The sequence below is a fragment of the Dermacentor silvarum genome, chromosome 1, assembly GCF_013339745.2.
Source record: "Dermacentor silvarum isolate Dsil-2018 chromosome 1, BIME_Dsil_1.4, whole genome shotgun sequence".
Taxonomy (NCBI): Eukaryota; Metazoa; Arthropoda; class Arachnida; order Ixodida; family Ixodidae; genus Dermacentor; species Dermacentor silvarum.
This window is the reverse complement of record NC_051154.1, coordinates 426,751,737-426,762,449: the sequence shown is the minus strand read 5'-3', so window position 1 is coordinate 426,762,449 and position 10,713 is coordinate 426,751,737. Positions and strand designations below refer to the sequence as shown.

At 43.0% G+C, this 10,713-nt stretch overlaps 1 long non-coding RNA gene across 4 annotated transcripts in view; it reads right to left on the bottom strand.

The window, feature by feature from the left end:
- Window positions 1–4,447: 4,447 nt before the first annotated feature.
- Window positions 4,448–10,713, bottom strand: part of LOC119437673 (uncharacterized) — a 42,712-nt gene continuing 36,446 nt past the window's right edge. For 3 of the 4 annotated variants that reach the window (XR_007465227.1, XR_007465226.1, XR_007465228.1), the window contains 3 exons: window positions 9,950–10,158; window positions 7,849–8,054; window positions 4,448–5,500 (listed from right to left, as the gene is read on the bottom strand). This is a non-coding gene — a long non-coding RNA (uncharacterized LOC119437673). The remainder of the gene's footprint in view (window positions 5,501–7,848; window positions 8,055–9,949; window positions 10,159–10,713) is intronic. The other variant, XR_007465229.1, reaches the window with a different exon arrangement.

Here is a 10,713-nt window from a genome sequence, read left to right as displayed (position 1 = left end):
TTCAAGGCCGTTTTGCAATTGAATGTCATTGTGGCATTTTGTCAAGTTTTGCCTCTGTCACCTAAGCTTGAAAGTTTACTACCCACTGCTGGTGAGGTACTCGCGCTCTTGACATTTTTTCAATAAAAGAAAGTCAATCACTTATCCTGTGCACTGCTTGTCTTCATCTTTTTGCCTTACAATTTGTTAGCTATTTTTGCTCTTTTTTGCATTTCACATTAATAATGGCTATCATGTTTGACATCATTTAACCATTTTGCACACAATATGGATATGTACAACTACAGCGAAAAAGATTAGCACAAGTGACCGATTACCCGAGCACATAAATTGCTGTACGTGATGCTGTTCTTCCCTAGTACGCCTGAAGCGAGTGCCAGGCTCTTTACAAGAATTATCTGGCACTTTAGATACCATTGTGCACGGGAACAAGAGTGCCGCTTACGGCAATTTCCGTGCTCCAGTCATCGGTCACTTGTGCTCATCTTTTTTCGCTGCAGCTGTACTTATTATACATGGTCAGGATAAATATAATAATATAAGTTGACAATTTCAGACTAGTGCCTCTTTGCATGCTGGCACAGCCTTGAATTGTGGCCATGAGGTACCAGCACTGCAAGTAGCACTGCTTGTGCAGAATGTAGTTATACTCTAAAGACACTTGCACACATCATTGCTCTTATCTGAATTTGTAGAGCTCCAGTTTCTGTGAACAACACTTGTATAGTGGAAGAGTGGTTTGCACCTGCAGTTGGGGCCAATTAATAGCCAAATTGCTGCCCATTTTCATGCTAATCTTATTAGCATGTTAGTACGGGCAGTCGTTTTTACAGTAGCCTGTTTGCTCAGTGTAGAAGCTGCCGCAGGACGTCAGAATCTCGTGCACAACTTCCGGTTTTACAGAAGACACAGCATCTGGCACGTAGTTTGTCACAGGCCATGTCTTCGGGGCAAGTTGAGTTTACTCACTTGCAAAGGGAGAACCAAGCCTGTTGGATACGAAGTGAAACACCTGTACACTCAGTGGTCTTCTTCACTTTGTGTAACATATGCGGTTATAGTCACCTTTGCTTTATGTGCTTCTTGTCAAGCAGCGGTCTTTTGCTTCTGAAACTCACTCAAGATAGCTTCCAGCAAGTCGTACGGGAATAACTCTGGAAAACCAGATGTTAATCGCTGCACTTACAAAGTGAAGCTTCATATAGTATGACGGAGACGTAAATAAAGGAGGGTGTCCCTCAAGGCCTCGTAGCACATGTAACGAATTTGGAGCAACATCTTTCATCAAACGTTATAGGTTCAGCAGATGCTGCCATTATTGAACAGCAGGTGTTGCCATCTATGAGCAGCACCTTGGTGAAGGAGAGGCTGGGGAAACTAATGGTAAGCCTGTTTAACATCCAGTTTACTCTTGCTGGCTTCATCAGGTGAAGTGTGAAACAAGAGAAGGAAGTCATCAACACATAAGAAGGTTTTGACATACAGACGCCATGCTAAGGTAATCAGGCAGCACTCTGTCATAACAAGGTAACAGGTCTTAGTACAAAGAACTGCTCATTGGAACTGACAAGGATGGAGTGGACCTAAAAAACAAAAAAACAGCAGCTCCATGAAACTGGTATCAACAGTGTTTTTGCAAGTGTGCATCGCCATACTCCCCGATGCCTTCTTGGGTGACATCAGCGAGGACCAGCTTGAGGTAAGGGGTAATACAGTCGAACCCGGATATATGGAATCTGAAGGTGATCACAAAAAAGTTTGATATATAAGTAATTCGATATATAAAATAAATATTTTATACAGAAACTTTCAAGGGGATTTTACTGCTGTTTTATATACACAATAATTTTTATATGTGGGTTCGTTGTTACCGGTTCGGCTGTAGAAGTCTACGAGCTGAAAATGCATGCATGCATAGAAAGCACAATGCGTCCCAAAACAAAAGGAACAGATTGCAGAGAGTGGGCAAAGACAAGCTTCTCTGCTACTAAACACATAACACTGTTGCAAGGTAGCAACCTCTGAAACAATCCCCTCAAAGGGGGAATCCCTTCTGTGCATCCATAAAGAGGGCAGACAGGCAAATCCCCTTTGGTGATGCTGCCAGCTTCAAAAAACCCACTTCTTCGCACATCTTGAATGCTTTCTCCTTAGCCTTTGCTGGGTGCAAGCCTTCTGCCTCTCAAAAGTTGTCATTGATAGCACTGGTGGCAATACAGTTCAGAAGCAATTGTAACAAACCTCCCTTCCTAGTTGGTGTGGAGGCTCATGGCGTTTTCATGCAGTAACACCATGAGACTACAAGCAAGGTCACTCCATACCTCCGAGCCCTTATTCGTTTTTCATTCTGTTCTGTTAGGAACAACCATGGGATCTGATACCAACAAGTGCAAGTGCAACACTCGTGCGGTTATTGTGCAGCAAGCATAATAAAAATAAGTACTAAAACAGAAAACACAAGGGAAAGGATAAAGCACCATTTAACACTTAGTATTGCTGCCGCCCACACTTTTCCTTTTGTCTGGTTGTGCTATATTTTTATGCTATAGACTGGCAGGAACTTCTGTGCACAGCTTACTGCACAGAGCATAGGTGATGTTTCCAAGCTCAATCGGTGTCTGCTTTTTATATATACCATGTGCTGGCTCAAACAGGCTTGAAACACTTCAATGGAAGCATCAAGCAGAACAGGTGCGTGGAAAAAAAGAAGCTGTGCCGTAAATATCTTGGCAACCTCTTGTCCCCTTAATAAAATTTTTGCTTTCATGTCAACTTCAGCCCTCCAATTCAGAGTAAGTACCTGTGCACTAATGAACAACGAATCAGTTCATAAACAGCATGTGTATGAATTGGCATTGTGCTCCTGCATTCAAGGTGAATAATTGTTCCAGAATGGCGAATGTGCTTTAGTAAGATTCACAGTGATGTGAATTTGCAACGTTGTGAACCATATTACTACAAAAAATTGCTATGCAATGAAGCTTACCACGAGTGCAGATGCACTTGCAAATTCTATTACAAATGAAATTAATAAGCACTGTGCTGATTTCATCTGCATCCCTGTTTTCCATAGACCCCTCTCTATTTCTTTACCCTTTTTCTTAACGTTCTGTTTCCTCATTTGCACCCCTCCTGCAGTGCAAATATTTGATTGACAATTTTCTGGTCAGCTTCCTCCATTTTGTGTCAACACTCCTCATGTACAAATAACTCAAAACTCTCCTTGCCCACCGCTTTTCTGCAATTTCTCTCAATCGCTCCTCAAATTCTATTTTGCTGCTAGCTTCCCTGCCCTCGAATGATGTCCATCCCATGTCACCCTGTACCCCCCGATTTGGTGTATTTCTGTGTGCTCCCAAAGCAAGCCTACCTACTCCGCACTGCTTAATTTCCAACCTTGCTCGATCCTCTGATCTCATGCACAGGACCCCATTGCCGAAAGTCAAACTAGGAACCATCACCCTCTCTCGGCAGTGGCATATATCCTCTGCTCGGGCAGCTCGTACAGCAGCAGCGGCAGAGGAAGCATTTGCACCAGTTGCATCCCTCACTGCTTTAGAGACAGCGGGAACATGGGAACGCATGGCTCGTGCGAACCGCAATCTCTAGCGGCGGCGGCGCAGGCCAAGTTGTGCATGCACAGTGGGTCGGAAGCACACGCCAGTGCTTCGTTTGTGTGCGGCACTCCGCTTTCCCCCTCACCCTTTTGCCATACTCTCTTCCTCTGCTTTCCTCTTTGCGCTGTCTTCGCTCAAGCAGTCTTTCAACCCCGCTGCGCTCCACGTTCGCTCTTTCCTTTTTTGCTGTGCTCGTTCGCTCGGTTACGCTGACACTACATGCAGGAACGGATGCCTAACGGATGCGCTCCAAAAACTGAAACAGTACACATTGTAGTAGTTGCAAATGAACACTTCAGTACAACCAGCTACTGACACTAGCTCTGCATTTCCCCCCCCCCCTTCTATCCCTGCCCACTTGCCGCAAAATGAAAATAATGTAATTCGAGATAGTGTAGGTGCTGTCCTCACATGCGCCCTTACCACACAATGGCTTGTCCGCTCTGGGTGAAATCTGCATCGTAATGCAGTGAACAATTAAGTATTGTTGCAGTGCAGGCATGTGTGCCGTGGATTAGCTATGTTGCTGCTTGAAACAAGCATTGCAAGATGAATAAACAACCTCATTCAAAGTGATGGGAAGATGACATATCACTCTTGCTACAAGGCAACATTGTGAACCCAGGAGACAGCATCACCACAGCCACATGATGACCATCTTTAGGCGAAAATACATGAGATGAGTGTAAGAATGTCGCAGGGCATATAGTTTACTCTGCATGTCGTAAAACTATAAAATTTAGACGTAAAAGAATTCTCACAAAATTTTTTGCCTATTTGTTTTATTGGCGAAGAAGGTTTTATCACTCATGGCGAGAGTGAGAGCATTGTAAAACGCGCTTTCGCTCTGCTCCATGAGGCAGTGCTGAGGCCATTCACCTGTCCACGAGCATCGCTACCTACATGTCGCGTTATGCTTCGATTGCATCTACAAAGTTGTCCACTGTGTCTTGGAGAGTGCAGTTCTCTCACAGCTCACCGAACCATCGGGCCTTTTTTCCATTGCAGTATGACTTGAACCATGACGTTCTGCTCATAGCTGGATAGGAGACCTGTATTCAGAGGTTGGGAAGAATGTGCCTTTGATGCCAGATAGCTTCCTCCACACAGACAACTCCTTTGGGTCAAGTAGGATCTTGGCGATATCGTTGTCGGAAAGAAAAGCCTTGTCTCCGCTGTCATTGGCCTAGGCAAGTTGAGCACACTGCACTTTTTTGACATTGGTGGCCCACCACTTCTGTGCGTAGTAGGTCGGCTTTGGATTTGGCAGGGCATCAAAGTGGACCTTGTCCCCGACGCTAGCCCTTTTCTGGCTGAAGCAGGGATTTGTCAACGTTATCAATAGAAAAGTCGGAACGATCTTTATTGCTCTGACCGAATAATCTGAATGCATGGTTTGGATTCACAGCTTGGATTGTGCCAGGATATCCACTGTTCATGCCACCACTATCTGGTTGGCACGATGCCTGCTTCGGTGCAGGGTTGTTGGTGTGGGCCATTTTCCTTGACAGTTCTATACGAGTGGCCTGATATGTGGCTGTGTGGTCTGGTGGGCTTCTCACTGCGTCTAATATGACCATGTCACGTACTTGAACCCAGACTTTATCAGGTCAAAGTGCCTGTTTTCCTCGATGAACCGCATGGATGCCACAGTATTCCGGCGCTTTGCTACATTGCGGAGCTCAATGGATGCCACAGTATTCCGCCTCTTTGCTACATTGCGGAGCACAATGGATGCCACAGTATTCCGCCTCTTTGCCACATTGTGGAGCACAATGGATGCCACAGTGTAACGGCTCTTTGCTCATGGCATTGTTGAGGTGTGCCTATATCCCAGTGCGGTGTTGTCATTTTGCATGGACATGGCAGCTGGCAGGTGCACACTGCAGAAGGAAAATTTTTTTTTAAAAATCATGCGACCTATGCCAACAATAAAGGACATGCATTCAAAAGATCCACTTGGTAGTATATTCTTTAAAGGTTTCATTACCTTGAGCTGTAATTATCACAGTCGAGTAGTTGATGAGACGAAGGAATATTTTTAAAGGAATAGCATTTCAAGGAATAGTATTTTTTTATTTGTTTGTTTTATCCTTAGTATTCAGTCACGGTTCGTGAAAGTATAGACTAGATTCACATTGAAAAATTTAGGCGGCATTAGAAACATGGTTTGAGCAAAGCCTTATACCTTTCCTTATACCTTTTATACGACAATGCGCTAAGCTTGCCAGGTACTGCAGGGACGTTTTGCTGCATTGCTCTGGCCTTCAGCAGCAGGCCAAACACTGCGAGACTCGTGTGACGTCTCAGGAAAGATGTCCGTGTTTTGAGTGCAAACAACTCGCAACTTCTCTCTCACCATGAAATTCTAATGTGAGGGAACAATATAAGGGTATTACATCTCATTCTTTATAGTATATGAAAGTGTGTGCACGTTACAATCAAGAGCACACTACACCTTCAATTCCAGTCTGAAAACTAAGGTGCATATTATAATCAAAGGCTCGTTACAATCGAGAAAATATGGTAATTTCTTTTTCAACTCTACACGTGACAACCAAAGAGGTGTGCTTATAGCAACAAATGATCCAAGTAACTTCACAAGAAATACATCCATTAAACGCACAGCCATATTACACACATATGGGAGCCCCAGGGTGGTTAAATATGAAATAATCATGTAGGACCTGATAGCAAATTAGATGAGTCGGCATTCATAACCTTATGCTACAAATTGCTTCTGCTACTGTGCCAAAGGCCGACTGCTGGGAGTGGGAGGCGTTCACACGGAGAAATTATACATAACACAGATTAATAATTCTGAACCAAGCACTTCCTATGATCATAAACGAATCCAATGGGGTTTAGGTAAGGTAATTTTAGAGAACCAATTTAGGCTTCAACTACAGTTGCCCAAACTCGCGGGATCACTTAAATCCCGGCCTCGGCAGCCTCATTTCTATGGGCGCGAAATGCGAAAACACCCGCGTACTTGGATTTTAGGTGCACTTTATTCGGCACCTTTTCGGCGAATACGAACGGATCGTTACATTCCAATTTCTCTGTGTTGCACATTCCTCACAAAAGAGGATCACCCCACGATATTTTTCGAAAGAAACAGCACGACATTCTTCAGCCATCACTGTAATTGATTTGTGAATTGTGCCAATATGAGGTGATTGTAAATATCCGAGGCCGTATATTTAACTCCTGTATTTACACATAAAACGAATATTTCTTATTTTGGTTCAACTACCTACATTCTAAATTGTGCGCACAGCCCTCAGCGCATCGAAGTGGCACTATGCTCCATTACGAGGTTCACGAGAAATGCAATGCAGTCAGTTCTTGAGTGCTCCAATGTTCACATATGAGTGAAATAGATAGATGCACATGCTTTAAAAGAGTCGAGAAAGTAGTATTTGCTTTGGTTAGCAAAGGGACCGGCGGAAAATCGTATAGGAGCGTGTAAACGTTTCAGTGAAAGAGGCATTCTTCGAAAAAACAAGACATCGCATGCCTCAGGCAATGCTGGAATCCTGCGCAAGGTGGTTTCTATAAGTTCCTGTTCAATTGAGTGACAACAAACACGTTCTGCTGTGTTATAATGGAAGAAAACATTCCACGATCCCATTCTTATGCTTCGAAATTATCCCACATTTTTTACCAAAATTATTCAGCAGACATACAAATGTTTTGAATGGGCACCCTTGAGAGAAGTGCAACGTTCTCAAAGCCCCCCACATTCGGTTGAGAAAACAAAATATTTTCTAGATGTATGGCAATGTGGTTCTTTGTCGTAGAAGCTGGCATGCGAGGTCGATATTTATCTTATTCATGGGACGTTGCCTTTCTTCCCTGTGCCCCAATAGCGCTTCGGGCGATCCTGTGAAATTAAACATTCCTTTACTAGTTTATTCATTCATTATTTTATTTTATTCCAACTGATGCAAACTCTCAACCAAAAAAGCTTGCCCTCTTTTGTCAGCAAAAAAACAGGCCGCGTACAAAGAAGTGTTGTGAAATCCATGATCTTACCCTTATGAGGCTGGTGCTGCAGTTCGGGCATCACATAGACAGTAAAAGACGGGCCTTCATTTTTCCCACTAGCAATGAAGACTCTTTACGCCGCAGGAATTAAAATCGACATAAGAATGGATGCTTCACTAGCCTATATTATATTCATATGTAATGTTCCTCTATGACACAGGAAAAGTATCTAGGAACTTACCGCAGGGCTGGGAATTGAGAGCTCCACTGACAGCTCTTTGGCCTTCTCCCAAGAACATTTGGTCCGATAAGTTGGCGATGAGCTCCTGAGTTGCATCTAGACGGCTGATCATTCGCTCGTGGCTTATCCCTATTTCTACCCAGAGTTCCGTCAACTTCTTGACCGATGTGGCGACCATTTCACAAATGTCTTTTGTTCTCTTTTTCCTGCATTCAGAAAGAGACAAGAGAAGCCAAACACGCCGCACTTTGACATCATTTCTTTGTAAAGCACTGTTTACCAATTAATATCGTCATCGTCTTGTTACCACTATTTTTTCACCACTCGTGATATTGGTGAAGAAAAACAAAGCCACAAAGGACTTGAGATAAATGTTCACATTTACTTTATGGCGAAGTTCAAGAAAACTGCTCAAGTTGTGCGATCTAGAACCTGACACATGGGGTGAGGAATTTTGATGTAAGAGACTAATTGCATTGAAAAGACAACATTGTCTTCAAGGAACGTGATTCATTCACAGCAAAGCTTATATTTCCCCTAACGTAGCATGAAACTTCCATTCTTGCAATTAACGCAAAACTCATTTGCAGATTTAACGTTTCCACGTTTGGAGTTGTGTCAATATAGGTCTCCTTTCTTCTCTACCATCGCGCAACAGGCTGTTAGCTCACTTAGTAGACTGACTGAATCAACAAGGCGATGGTGCTTGGATTTATCACCGGACCAGGAGCCATATATTTAAACACTCCGTATGGCCGATGCCGCCATTATTGGACGGTTCAACCAGTAATAAACACCACGTTGTACAAAATACAGCCTTATCTTCCCGGGATAATTTTTGGTCCCTGTGGGGCTGCATTTCTGAGGAGCTTTAATTTGTAGCTTTAAGCACCTTTTCGGCGAATACCAACAGACCGTTACGACCCACTTCCTCTGCGTTGCACACTCCTCACAAAAGAGAATCAACCCACAATATTTCTCGAAAGACGCAGCACGACATTCTTCAGCCATCACTGTTTTGATTTGTGAATGGTGCCAATATGAGGTGATTGTAAATATCCTAGGCTGTATATTGAACTCCTGTATTTACACATAAAACAAATATTTCTTATTTTGGTTCGACTACCTACATTCTAATTTGTGTGCACAGCCCTCAGCGCATGGAAGCGGCACTATGCTCCATTGCGAGGTTCACGAGTAATGCAATGCAGTCAGTTCTTGAATGCTCCAATGTTCACATACGAGTGAAATACATAGATCTACATCTTTTAAAAGGGTCGAGAAAGTAGTATTTGCTTTGGTTAGCAAAGGGACCGGTGCAAAATCGTTTAGGAGCTTTTCAACATTTAGGTGAAAGTGGCATTCTTCAAAAAAACAAGACATTGCATGCCTCAGGCAATGCTGGAATCCTGCGCAAGGTGGTTTCTATAGGTTTCTGTCCAATTCAGTGACAACAAACATGTTCTGCTGCGTTATAACGGAAGAAAACATTCAACGATTCCTATTATGCTTCGAAAATATCCCACAGTTTTTGCCAATATTATTCAGCAGAAATACAAATGTTTTGAATGGGCAACCATAGAGAGAAGTGCAACGTTCTCAAAGCACCCCATATTCAGTTGAGAAAACAAAATATTTTCTAGACGTATGCCAATGTGGATCTTTGTCGTAGAAGCTGGCATGCGAGGTCGATATTTATCTTATTCATGACACGTTCCCTTTCTTCCCTGTGCCCCAATTGCGCTTCGGGCGATCCTGTGAAATTAAACATTCATTTACTAGTTTATTCATTCATTATTTTATTTTATTCCAACTGATGCAAACTCTCAACCAAAGAAGCTTGCCCTCTTTTGTCAGCAAAAAAACAGCCTGCGTACAAAGAAGTGTTGTGAAATCCATAAATCTTACCCTTATGAGGCTGGTGCTGCAGTTCGGGCATCACATAGACACTAAAGGACGGGCCTTCATTTTTCCCACTAGCAATGAAGACTCTTTACGCCGAAGGAATTAAAATCGACATAAGAACGGATGCTTCACTAGCCTATATTGTATTCATACGTAGTGTTCCTCTATGAAACAGGAAAGGTATCTAGGAACTTACCGCAGGGCTGGGAACTGAGAGCTCCACTGACAGCTCTTTGGCCTTCTCCCGAGAACTTTTGGTCCGATAAGTTGGCGATGAGCGCCTGAGTTGCGTCTAGATGGCTGATCATTCTTCACTCGTGGCTTATCCCTATTTCTACCCAGAGTTCCGTTAACTGAATGACCTATGTGGCGACCATTTCACAAATGTCTTTTGTTGTCTTTTTCCTGCATTCAGAAAGAGACAAGAGAGACCAAACATGCCGCACTTTGGCATCATTTGTTTTTAAAGCACTGTTTACCAATTCATATCGTCATCGTCTTGTTACCACTATTTTTTCACCACTCGTAATATTGGTGAAGAAAAACACAGCCACGAACGACTTGAGATAAATGTTCACATTTACTTTATGGCGAAGTTCAAGAAAACTGCTCAAGTTGTGCGATCTAGAACCTGACACAAGGGGTGAGGAATTTCGATGTAAGAGACTAATTGCATTGAAAAGAGAACATTTTGTTCAAGGAACGTGATTCATTCACGGAAAAGCTTATATTTGCCCTAACATAGCATGAAACTTCCATTCTTGCAATTAACGCAAAACTCGTTTGTAGATTTAACGATTCCACGTTTGGAGTTGTCAATATAGGTCTCCTTTCTTCTCTACCATCGCGCAACAGCCTGTTAGCTCACATAGTAGACTCAATAGTAGAATCAATAAGGCGATGGTGCTCGGATTTATCACCGGACCATGAGCCATATATTTAAACACTCCGTATGGCCGA